This window comes from Epargyreus clarus, unplaced genomic scaffold (genome assembly GCF_041222505.1).
Source record: "Epargyreus clarus isolate Ecla_fem2 unplaced genomic scaffold, WU_Ecla_fem_2.2 ptg000017l, whole genome shotgun sequence".
Lineage (NCBI taxonomy): Eukaryota > Metazoa > Arthropoda > Insecta > Lepidoptera > Hesperiidae > Epargyreus > Epargyreus clarus.
In genome coordinates this window covers 10,226,084-10,252,031 of record NW_027332225.1, presented here as the reverse complement: position 1 = coordinate 10,252,031, position 25,948 = coordinate 10,226,084, and the positions used below count along the sequence as shown (strand labels likewise).

Sequence of the window (25,948 nt, the reverse complement as noted above, 5' to 3'; positions counted from 1 at the left end):
ATTAGGTTTTACTTTTTATTTATTTCACTTAGTTTCATTAATTACAGAATCCCTACATCTACACACGGATATCTTCCTACTACTAAGGAGGTGGAAGATGACATTTTACTTTACGCTACTCGAAGCGTGTGTTTTCAAACGCTTATATCGCCTCTGACAACATTTCACTACTACTATCTATTGATAAGAAACCAGGAAGTTCTCCAAATCTGGCGGGTAAGGGTCTTGAGCACTTTCACCAAAGCAGCTTTGCATATAGTAAGTATAAGTACGTACTTACATCTGTTTATTTAAAAGTCACTTAATATGTATTTTGAATTTTATTTTTGAAATATAAAGTGCAAATTCTGGAAGAAATGGTAATGAGAACGTAAAGGATAATATACATTTTCGGATAATATACCTATGTAACTGTTTGATGATTATAAAATATATCTTTTAAAGGATGAAAAAATTGTAAAAGCAATAAGAGTCAACGACCTTTGGCGACGGTGTGAACTGTCTCCGTCTTTCGTTAGCGTTATCGTGTATTAGGTCCTTAAGGATACAAATATGCTAATTTGGAAGTTAATTCATCGCTATTCGGATGTCCTAATATTAAGTAGATGTTTAGCAACGCCAACTTAACTGAATGAACTCTATTAAAAAGGTTTTTTTGCATAATATATGGCGCTTGACGTCATTCATCGCCGATTGTTTATATATTAAGAATGTACGAGTATATACGAGAAATACCTATAGTATATTGTACAACAGTAGTAGTGACATTTGTTATAGGTATTTTTTATTTTAATTACTTCTGTGACAACTTTATGTTATGCCAAAAATGTGGTAGTAGTGTAAGCCTTAGCTAGGGACTGCCGTGACTGTCTACTAGGGAATGCAATCCCGATCTCGCGGGATCTCGATCTCGCGAGATCGGGAAGCATAATATGACGAGATCGTTGGTCGTAACTTTCTTAGGGGGCGCATTTTGCCAACTCGTATTAAAAATTACAAGCTGTATAATAATACAATGAATCAGCCTTAGTCTTAAATAACTTAATCTAACCTTTCATAAGCTTTCTCGATACGCAAATGTCGTAGGCTATATTCGTCAAAAATATTTCATAAGCACCCAATATTCTGCAAAGATGTAATTATGGTTGAGGTCAAAAGAAAAATTATATTAAAAAAATCTTGAATTTTCTGACTGGTTTTGCGCTTTCGTCGATATACGAAGCTCCGGCATCTTGACACTTATAGAAAGTGTATTTTTAGCTTCATGTATTCATTTGTAAGAAATTATATATGTAATTTAAACTGTACGTACGTACATACCGGCTTTGGTATCATAATTGTATTGGTGTAGTCAAAGAAAACTTCAGAAATAATGAAATAAACTAGTACCTTATTTGTATACCAAGCTTGTAATAATACTAGTGTTAATGTCTATCAACCGGATAAAACGAGAAATAATCCGTATCATGGTCAAAATTATAACAACTAAACAAAAACGGGTCATTACAACACAATTAAGTCGGTACCTAGTCAATTAAAAATCTAGTCTTTTCGCGCGTCGTTTGTTATATATAATTTATTCGCCTGCATAAAAATATGCACTAGAATACATAATTTAGTTCGTTCATACTTCGTGAGCCTTATGTATATAGCAAAGCTTCGCGCAACAGGTCAGGAGGCTTTCGCGGCCGGTTCGATCCGGTTACAGCCGGTAATGCCGGTAGCGTCCTACTCGACTCACGTATTGCGGATTCTAAGTTGAAGATTACGTCAACACGTGGTGCCACATGACTCCTTTTATTTTTAATGGATTATTCAAATTTGGATTGATTTGCTAGTTAATTGCTTATGTTTTGTTTTTCGAGATCTTGTGTATGTTTTTAATAAGTCTTACGCAAGATATTTACGTAAAAAGCAGTTAATAAGACTCGCTTTCGCTACTACCATGGGTGAGAGTTTTTATCGATTCAGTTGCTTTTGTGAACTTGTACAAAGGCGATATAATGTTATCATTATTATGACGATTAATAGTACATTACAATACGAGGACGAAAATTTTTTTTCTGACAAGTGTGAGTTTGCAGGCCGAGCCGCAGGCGAGGACTGCAATCACACGAGTCAGAAAAACATTTTTCGTCCGCGTGTTGTATAAAATTTTATATTACGGGGTCGGAAATGGGGGTTTTGCGCACGCGAAGCGTGCGTAAAACGTCAATTTACGCACGCCGTGATATAAACGATATTTTACATACCTACCTGAAGACATATTTGGTAGGTTGGTATCGTAAAAATAAGCGCATTGAACTTATTTCGCAACAAAAAGTTTAAGACATTTTGTTTATTATGTGTAACGTCAGAAAACATCAGGATAATGGTTACCAATACTAGGTAAAAGGTAATCGATATTTTTATTAAGAGGAATACGTTCACAAGTTTGTTTTATTAACATTTTGTTTCTTGTTTCAGTGTGGGTTTTATCATTCTCTATGGAGTTGATTAGAGCCGACAAGTCTATGTTGACTTTTCTCTTTTATACCACTACCACTACCATTTCACTGTTAATAAGTGTAATTGGTGCATAATCATAAATAAATAAAAATAATAATACCACAAGGGATATAGTTATCGCCAAACTGCTAGCCCGCTCTGAAGTTGTTGCGAGCAGATGTAGTCATACAATTTGCTATGGCAACGCGATTCATTTCTATATTGAGCGGACTAGCAGTTTTACGCGAACACTACTGGAGTAAAAGTCCAATATTCCTGCTCTATCCATTTGTGACCACTATAGACCACAAGAAGCAGGGTTAGGCTAGGTCATGGCGTAATGTCTAGCGTGAACTCAAACAATACCGCTATACCTTTTTACTTAACTTTGAGAGCTGCCAATGTCGAATTGAGGATAATGCGAACAGGTTCTAACGTACCTAACATTAAAACCTGTTTATTTAGTCTAAGATTTGAACAAACTTTACCACAGTTAGTTATTATTTTTAGATAAAGTTAAACACGACTTTGTCTAGTTTATTTATGTCTGTGCAATGAAAACTTACATACCTATCTTTATTGTCTTTGTTAAAGATGAATCTGCGAAAAATAGCTTGGTAATATTGGACAAATGGGATGGTTAGTAGTACGAGTACCTACAGGATAAATGCTAATGTAACTCTATTAAAAGCTGTAATTTAAAGCTTCTATTTAATAATGGTCGAACCCTTTGTGGTTCAACTCCGGAGGCACCTGTTTCACACCTATCACAACCTTATAAAATCAGTGTTAAGCGCTACTGATTTCAGATAACGCTGTATTTTATTTGGACTTGATTGCATATGTCGCCCACATTGGCCACTTACCATCACGTGAACTGTTTGCTTATTTCCTATTTCTATATTGTAAAAATAATCTTTCCTCATAAAACATTTAAGTATTCATACGAAATACGCTTAGTTTGACAATGTATACATGGTAATCTTAACATAAACGTGTCATATAACAACGGACCAACATGTAAAGAAGTTTAAACATATAACAAACCTACACAAGATTAAACAGAGGGTTTATCAACGTCCACCGTATGTTTAATGTCTTCAAGGTATGATGGTTTGCTAATATTGACCAGCCTACCATGTTACGCAAGATATGTATGTCAAATTGCCATAAATCGGTGGCTACTAAAAGGAAACAGTTTAACACGTAGATGCAACTTGGTAAACCTTGGGAAAAACAAGATCCGGCTTAGTTTATCTCATTAGATCAGAGGACAAAGGGGTACTGTTCTCGACCATACATTGTCTATCATATACCTACCCATATATAATGTTATTACTTAGGTACATATAACACGCCTTGTTAAAAATATTTCTTATACAAAAGCAACGTATTTACTCCGCCATAGTTACATAGTAATATTGAAAATTTCTCTACGCAAAGAGCGACTGACTCTACCAACGGATTTTTTGTAAGATTAAAGTAGAAAACGATTATGGTACGTTGCCACTGGCCCCATGAATATTTGTAACTAACTCCGTATAGAACAATAGTTCTACTTGAACAAACAAACAAACAAACGCTTTCTACACTCACAGCCCCACACTAGGATTCCCTGTATCGTGGGTGCCATGGACATACATAGACAACTACACAAACACCCAGACCCAGAAACAGAAATCTAAATTCATCATTTAGATATCCGTCTGGCCGGGGATCGAACCCGGGACCCTCTGCGTGTCAGACCGGTATGGTGACCGCTCCGCCACGCGGGTCGTCCAACTACTTGAGTGGTGCAGGTGCGTCACTCCTGAGGACTGATGCTTAACTCTTCCACCGAAACAAAACAAATAGGTGTCATGCTACAAACAGGTGGTATAAGCAGTGATAGCCTAGTGGTTAAGAAACGCGGCCTCTCGATCGAGGGGTCTGAGGTTCAAATCCCAGGCACGCACCTCTGATTTTCAAATTTATGTGCGTATTAGAAATTAATTATCACTTGCTTAAACGGTGAAGGAAAACATCGTGAGGAAACCTGCATACCTGAGAGATAAAAATCTTAAAGGTATGTGAAGTCTACCAATACGCACTTGGCCAGCGCGGTAGACTATGGCCTAATCCTTCTCATTCTGAGAGGAGACCCGTGCCCAGCAGTGGGACAATAATGGGTTGATGATGATGATGATGATGAATCCTTTAGACTAACTAAATCCCAATATAAATAAGAGTATCTCCCCTAAAACACCCTTTTAATCGGACCATAGCTACGCTACAGTCCAGTTGTAACATGAACCTAGAATAGTGGTGGTTGAATAGGTGGTTCCTAGGCTTTCGTTCCATGAGAGGTTTATTCAATCTTAGTATACAAGTAAGATGTGTATCATTTTTCAGGCAGATATAAGATTTTCTTTTGGATGTAGTGGATACTCACAACAAGAGAATTGCACGATTCTTTGCTAATTCTAGATAAACTTACGCGTATTTTCTAAAGTTAGTTTTTCACTGTGGGATATAATATATAAAAAATATATCCCGAGATTAGACAACATTGCTTACAGTTTAACCACGTTAAGTTTAGATAAAAAGACAAATAACTATTTCGTTTATAAAAGTATCATGCACAAGTTGTTCTTGAAACGAAATCTAAAAAATATTGGAAAAGTATTTCCGATCAAAGAATGTTCAAAATAGTCGCTCTTGAATAAAAACTATAATCTATAATATTATGGAACATATAACGCTTACGACTATTAAGTAAGCTTTTAATAAATTGTATTTTAAATTTTTCTAACCATAAGTGACATAATTCACTCAGCATTACGTAACCTAACGCAGTACGTATTTAATCAAACGTGTCTTCAATAATATATTTTGCACATTTTGAAAGCATACATTAATCATGTTTACCTCTTCATCTTTAATGTCTCTTGTCCACGATTCTAAACGATTGTTTCTATATTCAGAGTCACTGCTAACCATTGACAAGCAGGCCCTATATTTATTTATCGTGATTACAAAACATCTTATAGAATAACATGCTAAAATATTTACTAATGTAGTTGCTACTATACCGCGAATTGCACGTATTATTTATGCACTTGAGCTAACACGTGTGGCCTTGGAAATTAATTAAGTTAAAATAAAGAATAGTCGTCGCACAAGCAGATGAAGCATTCAAAGGACACTTTAAATTTTATCGTGTCACTTAAAGCAGTAAAAACTAATTTCAGGCGTATTTTTTTATTTAGGTCATTTTCCTGTCACGCAGATCTTGGCCTGCGCATGCACATGTGTATCTCACGCGCATGTGGGAATTAACACGCTGCAGTTTCTTTTCAACTGCATGCGTGTGACATGCATGTCAGGAAAATATACACTTCCTATGTCACCCTCACTCATTCATATAAAAAAATATCACTTTTGGTTTTATTACGTCATTCGTTTGCAAATTTGTTACTACAAACTCTGATAATAGGTTAATTATTTTTTAATAAAACAATGTTAATCTTTTTGATATACAGAAAATTTATTAAGTTTTCCTGTCTCCTAATACCCCTATTACGTATACTCCCTTGGGCTTGAAACCCGCGATATTATTTGTCCTTAGATACAGATATTATATCACGCACTGAGAAGCCACCTTAAGTGGTATGCTAACGAATTAGTTATCTTGTTCTTATAAGTAAAGCAGTTATTAGTCTTAACAGTTAGTAGTATTAGTATTTAGTATTGTTATTCTTACGATATGTATATAATAAATTATGCCCCTTTCAGTGACATGGTCAAACGATCTATCCGTGAATAAATAAATTACCACGCTATTTTCTTAAGGTTTGTAACACAATGCGTATTTATCATACTTAAAATTTCCGGCTATCTTCTAAAACATAACTTTAATTTAGATATGATGTAAAAAAAATTCATGGATTTTATTTCCCATTCATCGTCAACCTATTACTGTCTGCACGCTGGCTTGCTGGGCACGGGTCTCCTCTCAGAATGAGAAGGATTAGGCCATAGTCCACCGCGCTGGCCAAGTGCGTATTGGTAGACTTCACATACCTTTAAGTTATTTTTTTATAAATCACTCAGGTATGCAGGTTTCCTCACGATGTTTTCCTTCACCGTTTAAGCCAGTGATAATTCAATTCTAATACGCACATAAATTTGAAAATCAGAGGTGCGTGCCTGGGATATCACCCGCGGAACCCTCGATCGAGAGACTGCGTTTCTAAACCACTAGGCTATCGCTGCTTTTATTTCCCATTAATAGGAAGTAATTACGCTTTCATACCATTTTTATCGGTAAATTTTAAGTACGACTTAGACATAGACGATCAAATACTATTACTATAATAGAATGTATTCACTGTACGAATTTTAATAATTTATTTCAGGCCTTCAAACAATAATAAATGATCAATTTCCGTATATTACAGTATTTTAGAGTTCTTGTACTAAATTGTATATAGAAAATGATTGCTACTAACACGCCTTTGCATAAATATTTATATTAAAATGGTTTTGAAGAATTGTCCGTAAACAGATACGACGGGCCGGAAGTGAAGTTTGTAAAAATATAACTAGTCAATGTAATTTCAAGAGAATTAACTAGGTACTTATTACAAATCTTATATAAACGATCCCAATAATAATTGCATTGGGTTTTTTATCACGCGGGCTATGTCAGTTTTTGGCCCGCATGTGTGTTCCTTTTCCTGTCATGTGGATCAGTCATTGTACTGTCAAGTGCGAGTCAGCGTTTTCCATATATATTATACTGCCCTTATTATTATTTTTTTTTGTTGACGAGGGGGAAACCTTCAAAAGGTACCCGACGCCATGGGAGTGGCGCCGGGTTATGTGGGATTTTAACCGCACTAAAACCCCCCGGTGGCCGTCCTCAGCGTTTCGTGGAAAACTCCGGGATCTCCAACGGAACACAACCGGAGTCCTCCTAACGCGATGCCCTTTAATCGGGCTCTGACCTGGGGGGAGCAATTTACGCTCCTCTCACATCCCCTGGTGATTACAGCGATATGCGACCACACAAACCGCTGTGTTTCCTGGCGTCACTTGCTGGACGGTTCGAGCTCCCACTCTTGCCGCCCGCAACCCCGGAAGCCCCTTTTAGTCGCCTCTTACGACAGGCAGAGGATACCGTAGCCCTATTCTGGTACCTATTTTACTGCCTACGTCAGTGTTGTCTCCACTATGTCCAGTGTCAAGTGCGATACTCTGGTATTTGGCATACGGCCAATTTTTACAACGTAATAGTAGTGCATGTACATACATCGTAGTTCGTATTAATGTAATCGTAGCAATCGTGATATTCATACATTCTCATTCAACGAATTCCTAATAATCGATCTGTGTCATTCATATATTGTATTCTCAATAGGAAATCCTGATTCATGATTATAGAATTCATGATGATTTAAGGTGGTAGAACCCTTTGTGGTTCGACTCCGGCGGCACCACCGCCACACTTATTTCTACCTATTAACAGCAGTGTTAGGCGCTGCTGTGTTCCGGTTTGAAGGGTGCGTTAAGGGAGACAGACTTTTTCAAGGCGTTCCAGCTTAGTCCTCAGGGGTAGCGGCGCATCTGTGGCCGACCTTAGGTGGGAATATCTAATCCTATCTGGGGTTGATTACAATGTCCATGGGCGACAGTAGCCACTTACCGTCAGGTGGACTGCATGCTCGTCTGCTACTCCTATATTATAAAAAAAGGACTTAAACTAAGTTAGGCATCTTTGAATTACAAGGCGTCGTGAGTCATGGAAAGGATTCACTGTAATGACTGAGTTTTGAGTCATTGTTAGTAGTGATGCATATCTTATACAAACTAAGTCATCGAAAAAACTTATATTCTTTAAACCTTCATACCAGTTGTATGTTATTTCTAGTGAGAAGCCCGGTTACAACCGAAAACAGTTGCATCGTTTTAAACAATAGAAAGGCTCATCCATTAAAGCCTTTATTTAAATTTACCTTGAAATATCCGCAAATAATATGAAATTATTCACAGTTTAAGCAAATTGCTCTAAATATGTGTCACTCGCAATTCAGTGTAATTTATTTTTATTCTTATAAATAAATAGAATGCCATAATTATTTTTATTTCCGCCTCTTTAGTAAAATTGTTAGTGGAACAGGTAAATTACATTTCAGTACTTAGGGCTACAAGGCAGGCAGTATACAAAGCCGCCACCATGTCAGTCCGAGTACACGATCAGAGGATGAACCCTATCCAATTGCAGCGGGGAGTTAGACAGGGCGATGTTGTATCGCCGAAGCTGTTCACCGCTGCGTTGGAAGATGTGTTCAAGCTGATGGAGTGGAAAGGTATTGGCGTTAACATCAATGGCGAACACCTTACACACCTTCGATTTGCCGATGATATAGTAATCTTGGCAGATTCGCTGAGGGACCTCAATAGGAGACCTCAACAGTGCCTCACAACGGGTGGGTCTTAAGATGAACATGGACAAGACGAAAATCATGTCAAATGTCCATGTCACACCCGTACCGGTAGTTGTTGATGGCACTCCTCTCGAAGTTGTTGACGAGTACATTTACCTGGGACAAACGATCCGGATGGGTAAGTCCAACTTTGAGTGGGAGGTCACTCGAAGAATCCAACTCGGCTGGGCTGCGTTCGGGAAATTACGGAGTATCTACTCGTCCAAAATTCCTCAGTGCCTGAAGTCGAAATTATTCGACCAATGTGTGTTGCCAGTGATGACATACGGCACCGAAACGTGGTCGTTTACTGCCTAGGCCTAGTTCGAAAGCTTAGAGTCGCTCAGCGTGCTATGGAGAGGGCTATGCTTGGTATTTCGCTACGAGACATGATTCGCAACGATGAAATCCGTAGACGAACTAAGCTTACCGACATAGCTCTCAAAATTAGCAGGCTGAAGTGGCAATGGGCCGGCCACATCGCTCGGAGGACCGATAACCGGTGGGGAAGGAAGGTCCTCGAGTGGCGACCACGCGTAGGCAAAAGGAGTTCAGGCCGCCCCCGACCAGGTGGACCGACGACCTGAAGAAGACGGCGGGAAACCGCTAGCTTCAAAGGGCATGGGACCGGTTGGAGTGGCGTCAATTAGGGGAGGCCTATGTCCAGCAGTGGACCTCAAAAGGCTGATGGATGGATGGATGGATGGACTTAGGGCGATTCTAAAGATACTTCGCAGCCTTGAAATTGAATGAAGCCACAAACGGCTTATTAGTAAGTTCTTTTTTTTAATTCTTGACAAATAGAAACATTTTTAGAGATAATTTACGAATAAATAACTAATACTGCGTAATTTACATAATAAATAAATAATTATTTCAAATATTTAGGGACATTTTAGCACGGAGACGTGGCAAAACTTTTTTACGCAACTATTTCAATTCTCAAAACTGGGTACATTTTCTTGTTAGTAGTGAGTAATCTTTACTAATCTATGGCGCTACCTAACTAGTTATACGAATACAAGCTTGTGTTTCTCCTTTGTTCAGAAATATACTGAAACGGAATAATAGAATTTTGCTTTTACTCTTACATGTCCCGTGTGTTAGAAATCTATTCAAATTATTTTATTATTTTATTTATTATTATGTGTTATTTTCATGATCTTATTTTTATAATATTAAGTTCTTATATATATAATCACTGGCAGGCACGAATGTATGACTTAGTATGAAAAGAAAAAGAACGGTTTTGATGTTAGAGTTGTATTTTGCGCGGGAATAATAAAAGTTCTTTTACGTGATATTCACAGGCGAAATTTTATAGACTTATCGGGAAGCACTGCTCGGACCTACGATGCACTTTTTCCACACAGAGAAACAATAAAAAATAAAGAGAAAATAAAATCCTGTGAATCAATTAGCATAAATTAATTGCTAAACGTGATCTAAAATGGACCATAATTAACTATATACATAAATAAGAACTAAACTTGATAGTCACTGAAGTATAACATATCTAAAAGTGTATACAAAATTTTCAATTCACGTATAAATAATATAGATAAAATACTACTTATTTCATACAATTAACTTCTAAATTTATGTCTGGTCTAGGTATGCTTATGTTAAAATTCCCACATAACCCGGCGTCACTCCCATGGCGTCGGGTACCTTTTGAAGGTTTCCCCCTCGTCAACAGAAAAAAAAGGTATGCTTATGTTACCTAATCGAGGATAATTAGTTATAGGTATTTAAATTACTTAAAAACCTTTTGTTTTCAATATCAGCAAGGTTTTGCCTAATTCGCAAAGAGGAAAATTAGTTAGTCTATTTATTTTCAATATCAGCAAAGGTTTTGCCTAATTCGGGAACAGGAAAATTAGATTTTAGACGTTTATTTCGGTAGGAAAAAATAACTATTATTTATTGTATATAACATTTAATTAACTTTGTTATTGTTAATTATTATAGTTAATTAATTGAAACATAGTATGTAATATAATCATATTAAAATATTTTTGTAATGTTTTTCACATTTGTTTATTTATCACGTGTCACGTTAGTTAGTTTGAAATATATTAGATGTTATATATTATATGAATACGTATAGAAAATTACGTGTAATTATATTTTCAAAACAGATTTTTACCGTTAATTACCACTGAATCACAAAAAAAAGGAAAATCCTGGTTACGGAGTTGAATACCATTATCGACCACACGAAATATTGGTGGTCGTCAACAGTTGTACGAGTAACGTCATCGAAAGAATATGAGAGCCTTAGTAAATAACAGTAAATAAGAAAATCCCTTATCTTTAAGGTCTTTTGTTCTCGTAGCCATCAAAAATCGTAAATATTGGGAACCAACACTTTGAATACCAAAAAAATATGAGAACATCCTTAGTAAAAAACAGTTAATCCCTTATGTATAAAGGCTGTAATCCTCGTAGCTAACATTGACAACGGTACATAGGTATTGGTCGTCGACGACAGTTTTAACGCTATCGCGTGAATATGAGAGCACCCTTAGTTGACAGTGGAATCCCTTATCTATAAAGGTTTTTATTCTCGTCAATTATTTACCTTAACAATGAAATGTATTGTGCTACAATTTTATAGTGCTTCCGCTCGTTTGTGGAGCCACGTCATTTAACGATGGTTTAATTATCATCAGACATTGTAATTCCATTTCCAAAGCAGTGCTAGTTTAGTGGTTGAATTCGGTCTCTCGATCGAGAGGTCCAAGGTTCGAATGCTAGGCACCTCTGATTTAACTAAGTTATACTTTTTTCGTTAACGAGGGGGACACCTTCAAAAGGTACCCGGTGCCGTGGGAGCGACACAGGGTTATGTGGGACTCTTACCGCACTAAAACCCCCCCGATGGCCGTCCTCGGCGCTGCGTAGAGGACTCCGGGATCTCCAACGGAACGCAACCGGAGTCCTCTTAGCGCGGTGCCCCGGGCTCCGCCCAGGTGAGCTTGACGCTCGCCACACCGTTTAGTGTGCACGACGGTATGCGACCACACATACCGCCATCCTTCCCGGGGTCGCTGGCTGGGCGGTTTGAGCTCACCCTCTTGCCGTCCGCAACCCCGGAAGCCCCCTTTTAGTCGCCTCTTACGACAGGCAGAGGATACCATAGCCCTTTTCTGGTCCCGGAACTACAGGGACAAATAATTACTTGCTTGCTCGCCTCACAAGTCGAACCACGGAGGTTACGGAGGTTTTATCGGTTTTAAAGATTTTTATTTTCTATTGCTTTATTTTGTTATGTTTATTTCCATTTTATTTATATGGGTTTATAAATAAAATGTAGGAATATACTCGTAGATACAAGTAGAATTGCATTTTGTATAAGAAATGTGTTGTGATCGTAAACATGTACGGTTTCATCAATTGAAGTTATATCGAAGAACTGTAGAATCCTTACAAGATTTTGTATATCCTTATATACAAGTAAAATATCTATAAGTAGAGATTTAGAAAGACAGCCAATAGAGCTTGTAAAACCAATAAAACGTGAACCAGCCAATAGAACGTGATAAAATGGAATTTTACTAGAGAATTATTATAAAAATAAAAAACCCATCAAATAACTTTCTACACTTCTACAATTTACCCGGTAGAGTCAACTTACCCAGATGAAGTCTGTTTTGGAGCGAAATATGTATGGTGGTGAATATTCGTTTCTTGTATCTGCACTCATCCTTTGAGGGAAGGAGGGTGCTACATACGGTATGGTTTAATATATATAGCGGCATATATATTGATAGCAGATTGTTGCGAAGCAGTTATAAAAGTTATTCCACAATTTGACGTACATCCTACATCTTAAATCTTAAAATCCTAAATATAGGCTGTAGGGAGTGCCAAATAATAACACATACATACATATGAGAAACGTTACCTTTGTACTCAGTTAAAATTGGTTGCTACACGCTTACGAAAAAATAATACCTACTTTGTAAGCAAGTAATATGTTGAAGATACATATATAAACTCAATGTAAATTAATTTACTTTTAAATATATCTATGTGTCACTTTTTGATTTGATCAGTCTGTCTGTCAAGTGTATGTATAATGTAGTGTACAGATTCCAAGTAATATATCGTGATTAATCCTGCAAGTTCGTTTATATTATCCTATAACTCCTTCAGGTTATGGTTCCCAGATCACAAGAACACCGCGCGAATATTAATATTGGATAATATTGAATAATATCTTGTAAAAATAAAAGTCGCCTACAAAAACAAAATACGGCGAATTTTCACAAAATGTCACGAATTTTATTTCCTTTGAAAAATTAAAAGGAATGGAAAATTACATTTCCTGGAAATTCATGATGAAGATGATTTTAATACAAGAAGATTTGTGGGAATGCGTGGAAAATAAGGAAGATGATAGTAAGAAAGCGTTAGCCTGAATTGCTTTGTCTGTTGTTTCTTAATAAACGACCATTTAACCTATAATCTGCATTATGGATCCATGTGCAGGAGCAGTAATAAAAACTTTCAATGTCAAGAACCAGAAGCTGAATGTACTATTAAAGTAATCTTTAAAAAGCACTCAGTGTATATGTCGACGTATGAAATTTTATTATAAACCATGTTTTTATATGATTATACAGGGTGGCGCAAAACTAATCACCCTATTTTGTTTTTAAATAACTTTTGTACTAAAAATAGAGTGATTTTGAGTAATAGAAATCGTTACCAGGACCTATGATTTTTTTTTTTGCTCATTAGAAAATATGATATCTGTCAAGTGTCTTCCACCAGCGTTGATACAAATTTACGCCCGTTTTATCATATTTTCCACGAAAAATAGGGTAAATGGACAAAATAGGGTGATTATTTATATTTTTATGATGATTTTATGTTAACTGATTCACGTGAGTTTCTGTGCATTTGTTAACGTGACCTATGTTCCAAAAAACAGTTACAGTAACACTACTTCGTACACGTGCCAAATATTAGGGTTCCGTACAGTAGAACCCTATTAGTAAACCTACGCCTTTCATCGGTGTATTATAGAAGGTTCCCCGTAGGTACGTGATATGTTTTCCCGTACCAAACGAATAAGCAAAACGTAAAAACATGTTTGCTGTGAATATCCGACATTTCCGAACAGTATAGCAAAAAAAATACTTATATTATTTATCGTAATACAAATTGTATGTACAAGATAATGAGATGCTACGGAATCCTTCGCTCGCAATTCGACTTACACTTGACCAATCTTTTTATTATAATCTGGTTTACTAAAGACGTATATTATATAGTTCATTATACTGTTATAGACGGATTTTGAACTGGAGATAAGTAATCAATCTCGTACAATAGTAAAAAGGGCATACCCACTGATGCGTTTCTTCCTGCTCTGCTTGCGTGAATAACTAGTTACTTGACAACGTAGAGAAATATACGCAGAGCTTAGTGGTTAAAACTCAACCTATCAATCGGTCTGCAGTTCGTATCCCATACTGATAAATCAAAGATTTTTTTAAAGTTATGACGTATGAAATTTAATTAATACTTGCTTAAGCAATGCGATGGTTTCCACAACCGGTTAACCGGTTGTGACCATCGTGAAGAAACCTGTACGCCTGCGACTTCTAAAAAAAGTTCTCAAAGGCGTGTAAAGTCTACCACTTCACACTTGGCCAGCGCGGTGGACGATAGTTAAATCCTTCTCATACAGGGACACCTGTACCCAGTAGTGGGACAATAATGAAATGATGACGACCTTTTGTGGGAAAAACACATTTGTCACCGATTTTAATTTAAGTTGCATCACTTCTGTTACTGTGAGGAAAATTCGAATATAAAATGTATATACTACTAAGTACTATATACTACTATAATAGTTTGGGATAATATTTTGAGCAAAACCAAAAACATGTTTTCTAATTTTTAACACGCTTTTATTATATTGTTTTGATAACATTGACCAAAATGCAAATACGTACGGCGTACGCATTAAACAAAACTAATTCAAGCCGAAATAAAAAGAATTTGCCATATTTGTTTTAAGGTCCCACTTTCCATACTAGTCCGAGTACATACATACAGTCTCTATCTCAAAAATCCCTTTGAATTACTTTATTACTTAACATTCTCGGTCTCTCTAAACACTAATTTACAAAGTTGTGGCGTACATTCTGTTTCCATTATACTTACTCTACTCGTATAAACGAACTTATACATTAATGAAGTGACAAACGGGTGCGGTGTCTCGGCGAGGCAGTTTAATCAAGCGATACTCAATGTAGCTTCAGTCTTACTGACACCTACGTATTAAGGCCGAAACGTTACCATACGGTACGACGTAAATTGCCGCTACGTCGTATCGTACTGTACCCTTACCATGAGTTTTTACGTTTTGACAAATATGACTGTTTTGATATTGGTTTACGTATTTGCCCATACAAATTCCAATCAGTGCCCCTAGCGGATTGTATCAGAACTATAGTGTCAGTAACATAACATTAAATGTCTAAATTGACAAAATGGCGCTTTATGTTTTGTCTCCCTTTTTTGCAAACTTGCGAGGTAGACAAAAAGACTTGAGCACTTACTTATTGTTACGTTTACTCAGTCTACTGAAGCAAACGGAACAGACTAATGGATTGAGTAAACGTAACGTAAAATTGTGGGATGTTTTGAAAACTCATGGTAAGGGTACTACTGTACTTGCTACGCGATATAGTTATTGTAAAATGCACTCCACACTTCCAGAGATTTCCGTAATACGACGTAACGTGCCACAACGTCGTATCGCGATATGATACCATAGGATGTGTGGAGTACTTCGGTTGTGTTCCATCGGAGTCCCGGAGTTCTCCACTAAGCGCTGAGGACGGCCACCGGGGGATTTTAGTGCGGTAAAAATCCCACATAACCCGGCGTCCCATGTCGTCGGGTACCTTTTGAAGGTTTCCCCCTCGTAAAAAAAAAGAAAAATAATAAAATCACTATACGACGTCGCGTAGCAGGCATCGTGTCGAGAAAATTGTTGAGGCAATCCCAATGGAAGCTACAGTCATACAAACAGTATTTTCTGCGCTTCTTTCTCCTCTTCAATCATCGTAATTTCAGCAAGAGAAGTAGATCTCAAGCTGTGCATAAATCCGATATCATCATATTTTTTGTCAGCTGTAACACTTTTCTTCACCACATCGCATTAAAACGATGTATCGTGTGACACGGTATAATATTTTTTTACGATGCACACTGTAGGTCCACGACATCACATCGAATCGTCGTATCGTATGTGATCGATGTCGTGTCGTTTCGTGTGTTTCAGGCCTAACAAAAACAAAAATAGGAGGAATAGTTCGCAATAACCCTGTGATGTAATGAGGGTCACATGACTTCATGGCTTTCAGCGAAGTGACTGCCATTTTGATAATTGCTTCCTGGTGTTTATACGTTCGCCATTTCATTACAGGCACATGATTAAAATGTTTACGGACACGAAAAGCTTCACAATTGTGATCGTATACTTAGGCAATTAATTAAAGTGTAATTTAATTATCATATTAATCATAGGATATAATATTTTCTATAGTTATCTAAATATATATATAACCCAAAGGTGACTGACTGACACAGTGATCTATCAATGCACAGCCCAAAACACTGGACGGATCGGGCTGAAATTTGGCATGCAGGTAGATGTTATGACGTAGGCATCCGCTAAAAAAGGATTTTGATCAATTCTACCCCCAAGGGGATAAAATAGGGGATGAAATTATTACTTCATAACGCGAGCGAAGCCGCGGGCAAAAGCTCGCTGATTTGTGACAATAAAAATATCCATTAATTATGTAAATTGTTACTAGTGTAGATGGGGCGGTCATTTTTCTAGTTACTACATTGAATAACTCGTTAAATAATATAAAGCCCTTCCTAAAAGTACTACTTTTTTGTTTTACTTATCTTTTTTGGCTTTTAAAACTTTATGGCTTTAGTTAAGTAAATAAGATTCAAAGGGCTTTTCATGATAAAAATGTTTTTACTAAATTTTATTCGACGTCAACCCATTATTGACAAAACTTCAATCATCAAACAAATCAAAAGAAGCCGCAGGGGCCAACTTTCTAGCCACTATGTTCTCACTGCCTTAATATTATTTAGAATTTATCAATAACATTAATAGTTTATTCAATTAACACTATTTTCTTCCTAATTAATTAACCATGCCCTTAATTACCATGACTAATTTCAAATTTGTTCTAACATCGGAATCAAATATTTCGGGGAAATTCATCATACTGTTAAGACGATACTGTGTTCTTGGAAAAGCATTAGTTTCCATTGACTAATTTAGTATTTCTCGATTGGATACTTACACTGGAACTTCCGATGTGTAGTGAATCATTCATTCAGCTAAAAATATATAGCTAAAATAACATAGATTTAGTTTGATGTTTTGCCAGAATCAATCTTTCATCTTTCAAGTATGTGCGATGCTTCATTCCGATGATTTGAAGCTATTACATTTTATTTTGTTCGATATTAGTTAGAAGTATACCTCAATAAGAGATCTGAGGGCTTGAATCATAACCGTTTCTTAGTAACGAGCTATTATTTCTAGATAGTTACAACGTATCTATTAAAAATAATAGAGATAAATTTAGTATAATACTAGTATACCTACATATACACTAGATATAGCTTGGTACCTGTTTTAGTCTATGTGACTATAACTTAATTTATGGAAAAAAATGATTGACCGAAGATTCGGTTTTAGTTGGGTAAAGCTCCAGCCAAAAATAGAAGTTTCTTTCAATGTTTCCGTTTCGGTCAAAAATTGGTCGCACCAACTCTGAAACCTTCGTGGGCCCATGGACAACAACTTTGCTAAAGATCATCACTTGATCAAATGCATAGTTTACTATGCATTAGTAGTACTATTAGTAATATCGATTTATATTTTTTATGTACACCCATTGAGGGTGTTAAAAATAAAATCAAAAAATATAAATTACAGGTCGATAATTGTTTGAACGTACGGTTTCGATGCGTGACTTGTATCAGTCAAAAAGTTTTATTTCGTTTTCGTTCGGTCATTAATTTTTATTGACTAACTGACTACGTGTTTTTATACATGAGGCGATCCTTTTATCCTCGACTTTATTTGTCAGGAGTCGCAATGCATCTGTGATTGGTCAAAGGTCTGTGTCAATAATACATCTACATTGTCATGTATATAGTTAATGATTATGAATATTGGATGCTGAATGGTGACGAAGAAAAATGAGATAATAATTTATTTATTTTTAATTTTGAAAACACTTTAAAATTAACGTAGGTAAATATAAAACAATCTATATACAAAATTTACATATATACAGAAATGAAAAACAAAAATATAAAAACAAAAACACTACCATAAAAAATTGTCACCATCACCATCATTTATTTATTGTGAAACCTCGTTTAACGATTGTTACGTCTATATATTAAAATATATGGTGCATTCGGAATAATAACAAAGTTAAGACTCTTAATGCTTTATTAGATGTTACTAAAAATGACGGAATAAACGCCTTTGATTAGTAATAATGAATCTATCCAATGTTTGCTTAACAAAGATCAAATTTGACAATTTGTAAGTAAGGCAGAAGTGTTCAAACTTTCGTTCTTTTGTAAGCAAAACATTAGATCAATTAATTCTTATAGGTTAATGCAATAACAATCTTATACTTAAATGCATACTAAATTTAGAAAACTTCAATACTGCCTAAAACTAATTATATAAAACTATTTATTATCCTATTAAATTATCCAGGTAGCTAAAAATAATTTTATTTTATTTAAATATTAATTTAGTAGCACGCTCCGTTTCTTAAATTTATCTAAATTGTTTTAAACGTTATCTTATTTATTTTACTTTTTAATCTAGTTTATGATTTTTGTTTGCATGACTTTGATAATGAAGACACATGAGCAATCAACCGTAAACCATCTTATATGCTAATACATAAGACATTAGGTATGTTTGTTCATACACATATGTTTGCATAATTATCATTTGTGTCAGATTATTGTATGGATCTTGGGGCATTAAAATAATAGTTAGTATTTATGTTTTTATTGATTTTTTTACTGAAAAATGTCAGTAATAAGGACTGAACTGCCTACTGAGTTTTGATATAAAACGGCTGTCCACTACCGCGCCGGATGCGGTTGAAAAGCGCTCCGTGAGGTGTTAGCCTAAGGATGCTTTTCCACAAGAAATGCACGAGTTAGCTAAGTTTTGGATGTATGTGAAATCCCTCAATTGCTTGGTTTTCATTAAAAGAATCTTCTTGAACCAGGCAATTCTAGAGATGGCTTTGATATACATCCATAGCTTAAGTAAGTACAGTCAGCGTCAAACTGCAAGTCCGTTCTGAAGTTGTTGCGAGCAGGTGTAATCATACAATTTGCTATGGCGACGCGATTCATTTCTATATTCAGAGCGAACTAGCAGTTTTACGCGAACTATACCACGCTGATCTCTGGTGGAAAATAACCCTAACACAGGGGATCGGCGTCGCGGGCGGAGCCTGTATCCCGTAATTATATTGTGTCCTTAACCACTATCTGAGTGTAATAGTTCTTACTTAAATAACGATTATAATCCAACTTCGTTCACCCAGATAGTTATAGCAATTATCATCACAGATTATATCAATATAAATATAGGTACCTATATCAATTATGTAGACCAATTATAAATATTAGAAAACAGTTTGACTGCTACAGACACAAATATTACAAAATACAAAATAAAATAATAATAATTTGAAGAATTCATTTCTGGAATTAAAAGTCTTCGATGCCTAAAATATGAGACTAAATTATTCCAGAATATTTCAATTGATATAATTTTGAAATATCATTTATTATTACAAGAATAGTTCACACAAATAAGTTGATAAAATATTATAGGTAAAACTTATATTGAATTTAGTTGGATTCATTTATATGTGAACAGGATAATATAGGAACGTTTTCAATGTTTAACTGCTTGCCTTGTGTACATTATTTAAAATTAACAGTATTAGGCCATGGTAACTATTCTCACGTTTCAGTACCTAGTCCAGAAATATTTGCAAATAAAAAACCTATACTTCAAAATTATTAAATAACAATGAAAGGAAAATCAAGTACTTACTTACAATAATGTAATTAATATATTCAAATAGGATTTAATGATATAAGGTGCTGCAGGGAACTTACATTGTTTCAAATTAATTAATAAAATTATACCTACACGTTACATACAAAAAATGGTAAAATCAAAAGTCATATTTAAGCTCAGTGTTGTAATTTTACGTGGTTTGGACATCTCTTCTGGTAAGTCTATCTACATCTATAGTAATACAGTCCCATTTTCTCTATGGTCCTCATTTTTACCTATTTTATCTAACATTTAATTTCTATTTTTATTTCTATTCTATTAATTTTTATTTCTATTTCTATTTTTAATTTAGAACATACAACTGTAAAAAAATAGTGGAAAGACAGATATAAAGACGTTATGTTGGAAATTACTGAAGGTTTCTTGCAGCTGGCTAGACTAATACGGAACCAGTCTCTACCCTTTTGAGATAGTAATCTACCTACACAGTGCAGTTAGTGGTGCAGTGTGCATCTTCAGTATTTTTTACAATGATGTATTTTTAAGGATTCATTTCTATCTACAGACCGTGTCAGACTTGTGGCGGATAAAACAATGCTCTCCTGTATAATGTTTATTGACATATCTATTGAAATACTTACTATAACACAATATTGTGTAGAAAATTATAATTTTATCTGCCACGACCCGTGTCTGCTGTGTGCAATGTGTGTAAATATGAAGGGGCCTGAGGGTGTGGCGAAGGGTAAGTGGTAACAGAAATGTGACGCGTGGCCGTCAATGACCGCTTAAGATCGTACACTGTAGGATTGAAATCATTTATGAAATAAAAATGCAAGCAGACCACTTTACGCCAAAACGGACTAATCACTTAAAAATACAGAAAGACAATGATAGGGATTTTAATGTTAATGGCATAGATTAGTAATAGTCCATTGAAAAGTTACATTTGGGTATGCATTTGTCAGAGGACGCAATTTTATTTTATTAATGTGTAGGGGGGGTCAGTAGAAGCTTAAGTTCAAGTTTGTGGGGTCGGCACCCTTGTCCCCCGGCCGCCATCTTGGAAAAGGGGGTGCAAAGGGTTTTCGCGCTGTATCTCGTAAACTACTTACCCTACAGAAAATTTAATCAAACATAAAATGTAGCAAATTAAATTTCCTACAATTTTATTTCTATTACTTTTTATCGTCAAGTGACCAACAAAAAAGTTATAAACAAAAATAAATGATAATTTTGTAACAAATTTCCTTTTGGAGGTTATAACTTTTTTTCAGTTCATTTTACAATAAAATGACATCACAGCAATTTTGTAGAGGGTTTTTCAACGAACAATTTCCTCTATATAATTGTTTCATTTTATTTATTTCTCTAGGTTTTACAGCGCTCCAAACTTGAACGGATTCTCGAATGCTCATAGGGACGCAATAAAAACTAAAAATTAGGCTTACTTTTCTATCTATATTTTTTTTATTCATACAATTTATTATGATCTTAACATTCCTATGCTATTATTAAACTATGTTTGACCCTTTTACCCACCACCTATGAGGTAATCCACGGGCAATTTCTAGACAAAATAATGTTATTTATTATTATATATTGAAAAATGTCTATCAGTTATTATGTTTTCATTCTCTTCGATGGTCCAGGCTGCGAGAAAAAATCTGAATCAGTATCCGAGGTGAATTTTTGTAGTATAATGGGAGTTGGTATTGGCGTCATTGTCGGTAATTCATCTTCTAATTCATTTTCTTCAAGAAATGTTGATATGTCCACGATGTTGCTGCAGCTTTCACCACCACAATGGAGGCAAACTGGTGAACATTTAAGGCCTGCTTTTCGGCAACCGCACGCACTTCCACAATTTCCTTTGCATCTGCAAAAGATTAATTTCATAAGCTCGGGGGGTGCTGGAGGCTTGGAAGCTTGGATTGGCATCCAAAATTTTCCATGCTTTTTCCAGCCCCATTCTTCTGGATCACAATATTTACCGAGCCATTACTGAATCTGGTGATACACTCGGAAACTGTGGAAACGGGCTGCATCTTGTGTTGGAGGAAGTGAAGAGAGATTAAATGCATTTTTTGTCACTGTCTTAGCAAATCGTTTGTATCGCAGAGTGTCTAGAGTATCGTCTTTATTTCCGCCATATAAAGAGACGAAAAAACGTTCGCCAACAACACTGAGTAACGATTACTCGACTTTCTCACTCATAAATAATTTAGTTCCACTTGCTAACTCTGGATGCTTCTGCAAATTTTTTATAAATTTGACTTTGCCCATGTTATACGCTGCTGACGTTGTGTCGCATCCTGAGAAGGCATGGAGAAACAGTAAATTCTCAGCTATTACGTCGACATATTTAAAACTTGAAGGACAGTACAATTGTTCGGACGTACGCCCTTTTGAATGTTTTAAAAAAAATACATTTGTTTGATTCCTTCCTAATGCCGTCAGCAATACAAGGATGTCGATGTCTTCTGCTATGATTGTCACCGAATCATATGACTGTGATGCAGCAAGCGCAAAACGGACGATGACTGCATCTGCATCCGATTCAGCCTGGTCGACAGTAAAATCCACCTCTGATAGAGTTACCTCATAGGTGGTGGGTAAAAGGGTCAAACATAGTTTAATAATAGCATAGGAATGTTAAGATTATAATAAATTGTATGAATAAAAAAAATATAGATAGAAAAGTAAGCCTAATTTTTAGTTTTTATTGCATCCCTATGAGCATTCGAGAATCCGTTCAAGTTTGGAGCGCTGTAAAACCTAGATAAATAAATAAAATGAAACAATTATATATAGAAATTGTTTGTTGAAAAACCCTCTACAAAATTGCTGTGATGTCATTTTATTGTAAAATGAACTGAAAAAAAGTTATAACCTCCAAAAGGAAATTTGTTACAAAATTTTCATTTATTTTTATTTATAACTTTTTTGTTGGTCACTTGACGATAAAAAGTAATAGAAATAAAATTGTAGGAAATTTAATTTGCTACATTTTGTGTTTGATTAAATTTTCTGTAGGGTAACTAGTTTACGAGATACAGCGCGAAAACCCTTTGCACCCCCTTTTCCAAGATGGCGGCCGGGGGACAAGGGTGCCGACCCCACAAACTTGAACTTAAGCTTCTACTGACCCCCCCTACACATTAAAAAAATAAAATTGCGTCCTCTGACAAATGCACACTAAGGCCTAAAAAATGTAACATTTCAATGGACTATAAAGATACTTCGCCGCCTTGAAATCGAGTGAAGCCACAAACGGCTTTAAGTTCTTATTTTGAATTCTTGACAAATAAAAACATTTTTAGAGAAAATTTACGAATAAATAACTGCGTAATTTACATTATAAATAAATAATTATTTCAAATATTTTAGGGACATGTCAGCACGGAGACGTGGTAAAACTTTTTTACGCAACTATTTCAATTGTCAAAACTGGGTACATTTTTTTATTAGGAGTGAGTAATCTTTACTAATCTATGGTTAATGGGTTGAACATTATTCTTTACAGTATTAGAACAGAACAGAATAGAGTAAATAAATGCATTATAAGTACTCGTATTATAATCCAGCTGATTATTTCCTCACATCGTTGTAAAACGTGCGAAATTATGGTATCATTATTTATTTATCATATCTTTCAATACCTAGTTGTAATTAAATGTTTGTCTGTATTGTGTCTTATTGTTACTTTTAATTTTACGTAAGGTGGGTTGCATGAACTTTTTCTGCCGTTGACATATAGGCATGAGACAAGAGTCCTAATAATTGATTTTGATTATGGTTGTCTTATTAATGTCCCCGAGGACTAAATTAGATCACATCATATTAATAATTTTGACTTAGTACACTGTAGTAATCAATACAGCAGCTTTCTACGGCAAAAATAGGTGAGACCGGATTTTCGTCACCTACTACGAAAAATCTGTATAAGATATGTATACGAAAAGATAAATAACATATTATTTATTATGATTTATTATATCCTACGTCTAATAAACGCTTGGATAGAAACTGTGAAACACTTATTAAAAATTAGGTAAAGTTCTTTTTTTATTTTCGCAAAAAACATAAATGTTTGCACCCAGATACAAAAGAGACCACCCCTACTATGAACAGGAAATTGAAACAGGACAGTTATTAATTAGGCGAAATCGATATCGGAACGTCTCTCGCAAACATCCACGTTTATTTTGCGTGTATGTAGTGCGTATGTGTGTAGATGTACCTACTTCAAATGAAGGAACACCGTTTAAATTAGAATAACTTTTTAAAAAATACTAGGTATCGCTGGTGGTTGTATTTCAAATATGTTTTGAAAATTCAAGGATATTTTTATTAATTACACTGTCAGTTAATAAGTACGAAACACAAAAGAATATTTGTCGAGAATTAAGAAGAAAAGTGGTCCTGAACGGTTTTTGAACAAACTTGTTCAGTGGGTGAACTCATCCAGTAGTAAAAATAGTCCCCTAAATCATATACGAGTACCTATCTATTTAAATTTTATTATTGATCGTCACTAAGGCTTCCAAACAAATAAAATAAAATAAACCACAATGTAATATACAAACCTATTTCATAATTAAATGAGCATTATGAGTCATGCACTTTTGGATTTTCCAAACTTTTTTTTCTAATATTCTTTTCTATTTGTTTTATCAACAGATTTTTTGTTTTTTTTTTTTTTGTAAGTAACCATTAACGGTCTTTAGTGATCATCTGTCAACAAAAATCGTAACATTTTAATGATTTTATTTCTACCATTTGACGAACACTAGTAGGTACAAGAAAACTTGTAAATATTTAATATTAATTCTTCACTCTACATTAAGTCTTACACAATATGTTTTAGATTTTTTATGTAGATATTATTTATAAAAACCACGCCATAATAAATATTACATTACAATAACATTAATAAATATTCTGTAATTAATAATTAATAAATATTATTAATGTTATAAATGTTATAAAATATTCTAGTGTCACAATGTTAGTTACAGTACTCCTCCGAAACGGCTTTACTGATTTTCACCAAATTTTATATGCATATTCAGTAGGTCTGAGAATCGGCTACTATCTATTTTTCATACCCCTAAGTGATAAGAGTTGTTCACCCTTAACATTTTTTTATTTATATGGCAACACAACGTTTGCCGGGTCAGCTAGTATATCAATATATTATAGTTCTAAAGCGTATGCCGTGTTAAACACATTAAAAAATATTTATAACTATAAACTGAACTGCTACCGAAAATGAAAAAATATATCTATGTGTATATAAAAATAAATAAATAATTAAATGTAGTAGCGTGTTTTAAGGCCAGTAAAATAAAATAAAACAAATTAAACACGACAGAATCAAGAGATAAAGAGTAAACAGTAACTCACCAGCAACCGTTTTTTTTATTATACGGAAAACATTATTCCTCGCAGTCACAAGATAACTGTTATCACATTTCTTTTGTTCTTCACCAAAACACTAACAAGAAACTGTTAAAAATCGTCCGGAGTTTTTAACAGCGAGCGTTTTACTTATAACGATATTTTTACGATATTACATAGTCCTTATTTATCTGTTATTTATATTTTTTGTACAAGCTGTTGCGTTGTGGCGAATCGCGGAAAATTGCAAGCAGCGCGTGCGTCCGCTCGGGGAGGCAACACGCCAGAGCCTCGAAGCCTCCGCCGCGACTCTATATAAACACGCGCCCTTACACTGCCCAAACAATATTTCTAATTACACCAATTACTCGTTCTAGTTAGGACGAGATTTCTGCCAGTTTCAGTCGCGCCGGACGCACTATAAGCTTACCAATGGGCATCGTGTTTATTTTTA

At 35.2% G+C, this 25,948-nt stretch overlaps 1 protein-coding gene across 1 annotated transcript in view; it reads right to left on the bottom strand.

The window, feature by feature from the left end:
• Positions 1–25,808, bottom strand: part of LOC140748959 (bumetanide-sensitive sodium-(potassium)-chloride cotransporter) — a 56,324-nt gene extending 30,516 nt beyond the window's left edge. The window contains exon 1 of the mRNA XM_073081935.1: positions 25,501–25,808. The gene's annotated coding sequence lies outside the window, so the exon portion shown is untranslated. The remainder of the gene's footprint in view (positions 1–25,500) is intronic.
• Between the last annotated feature and the right edge of the window lie 140 nt (positions 25,809–25,948).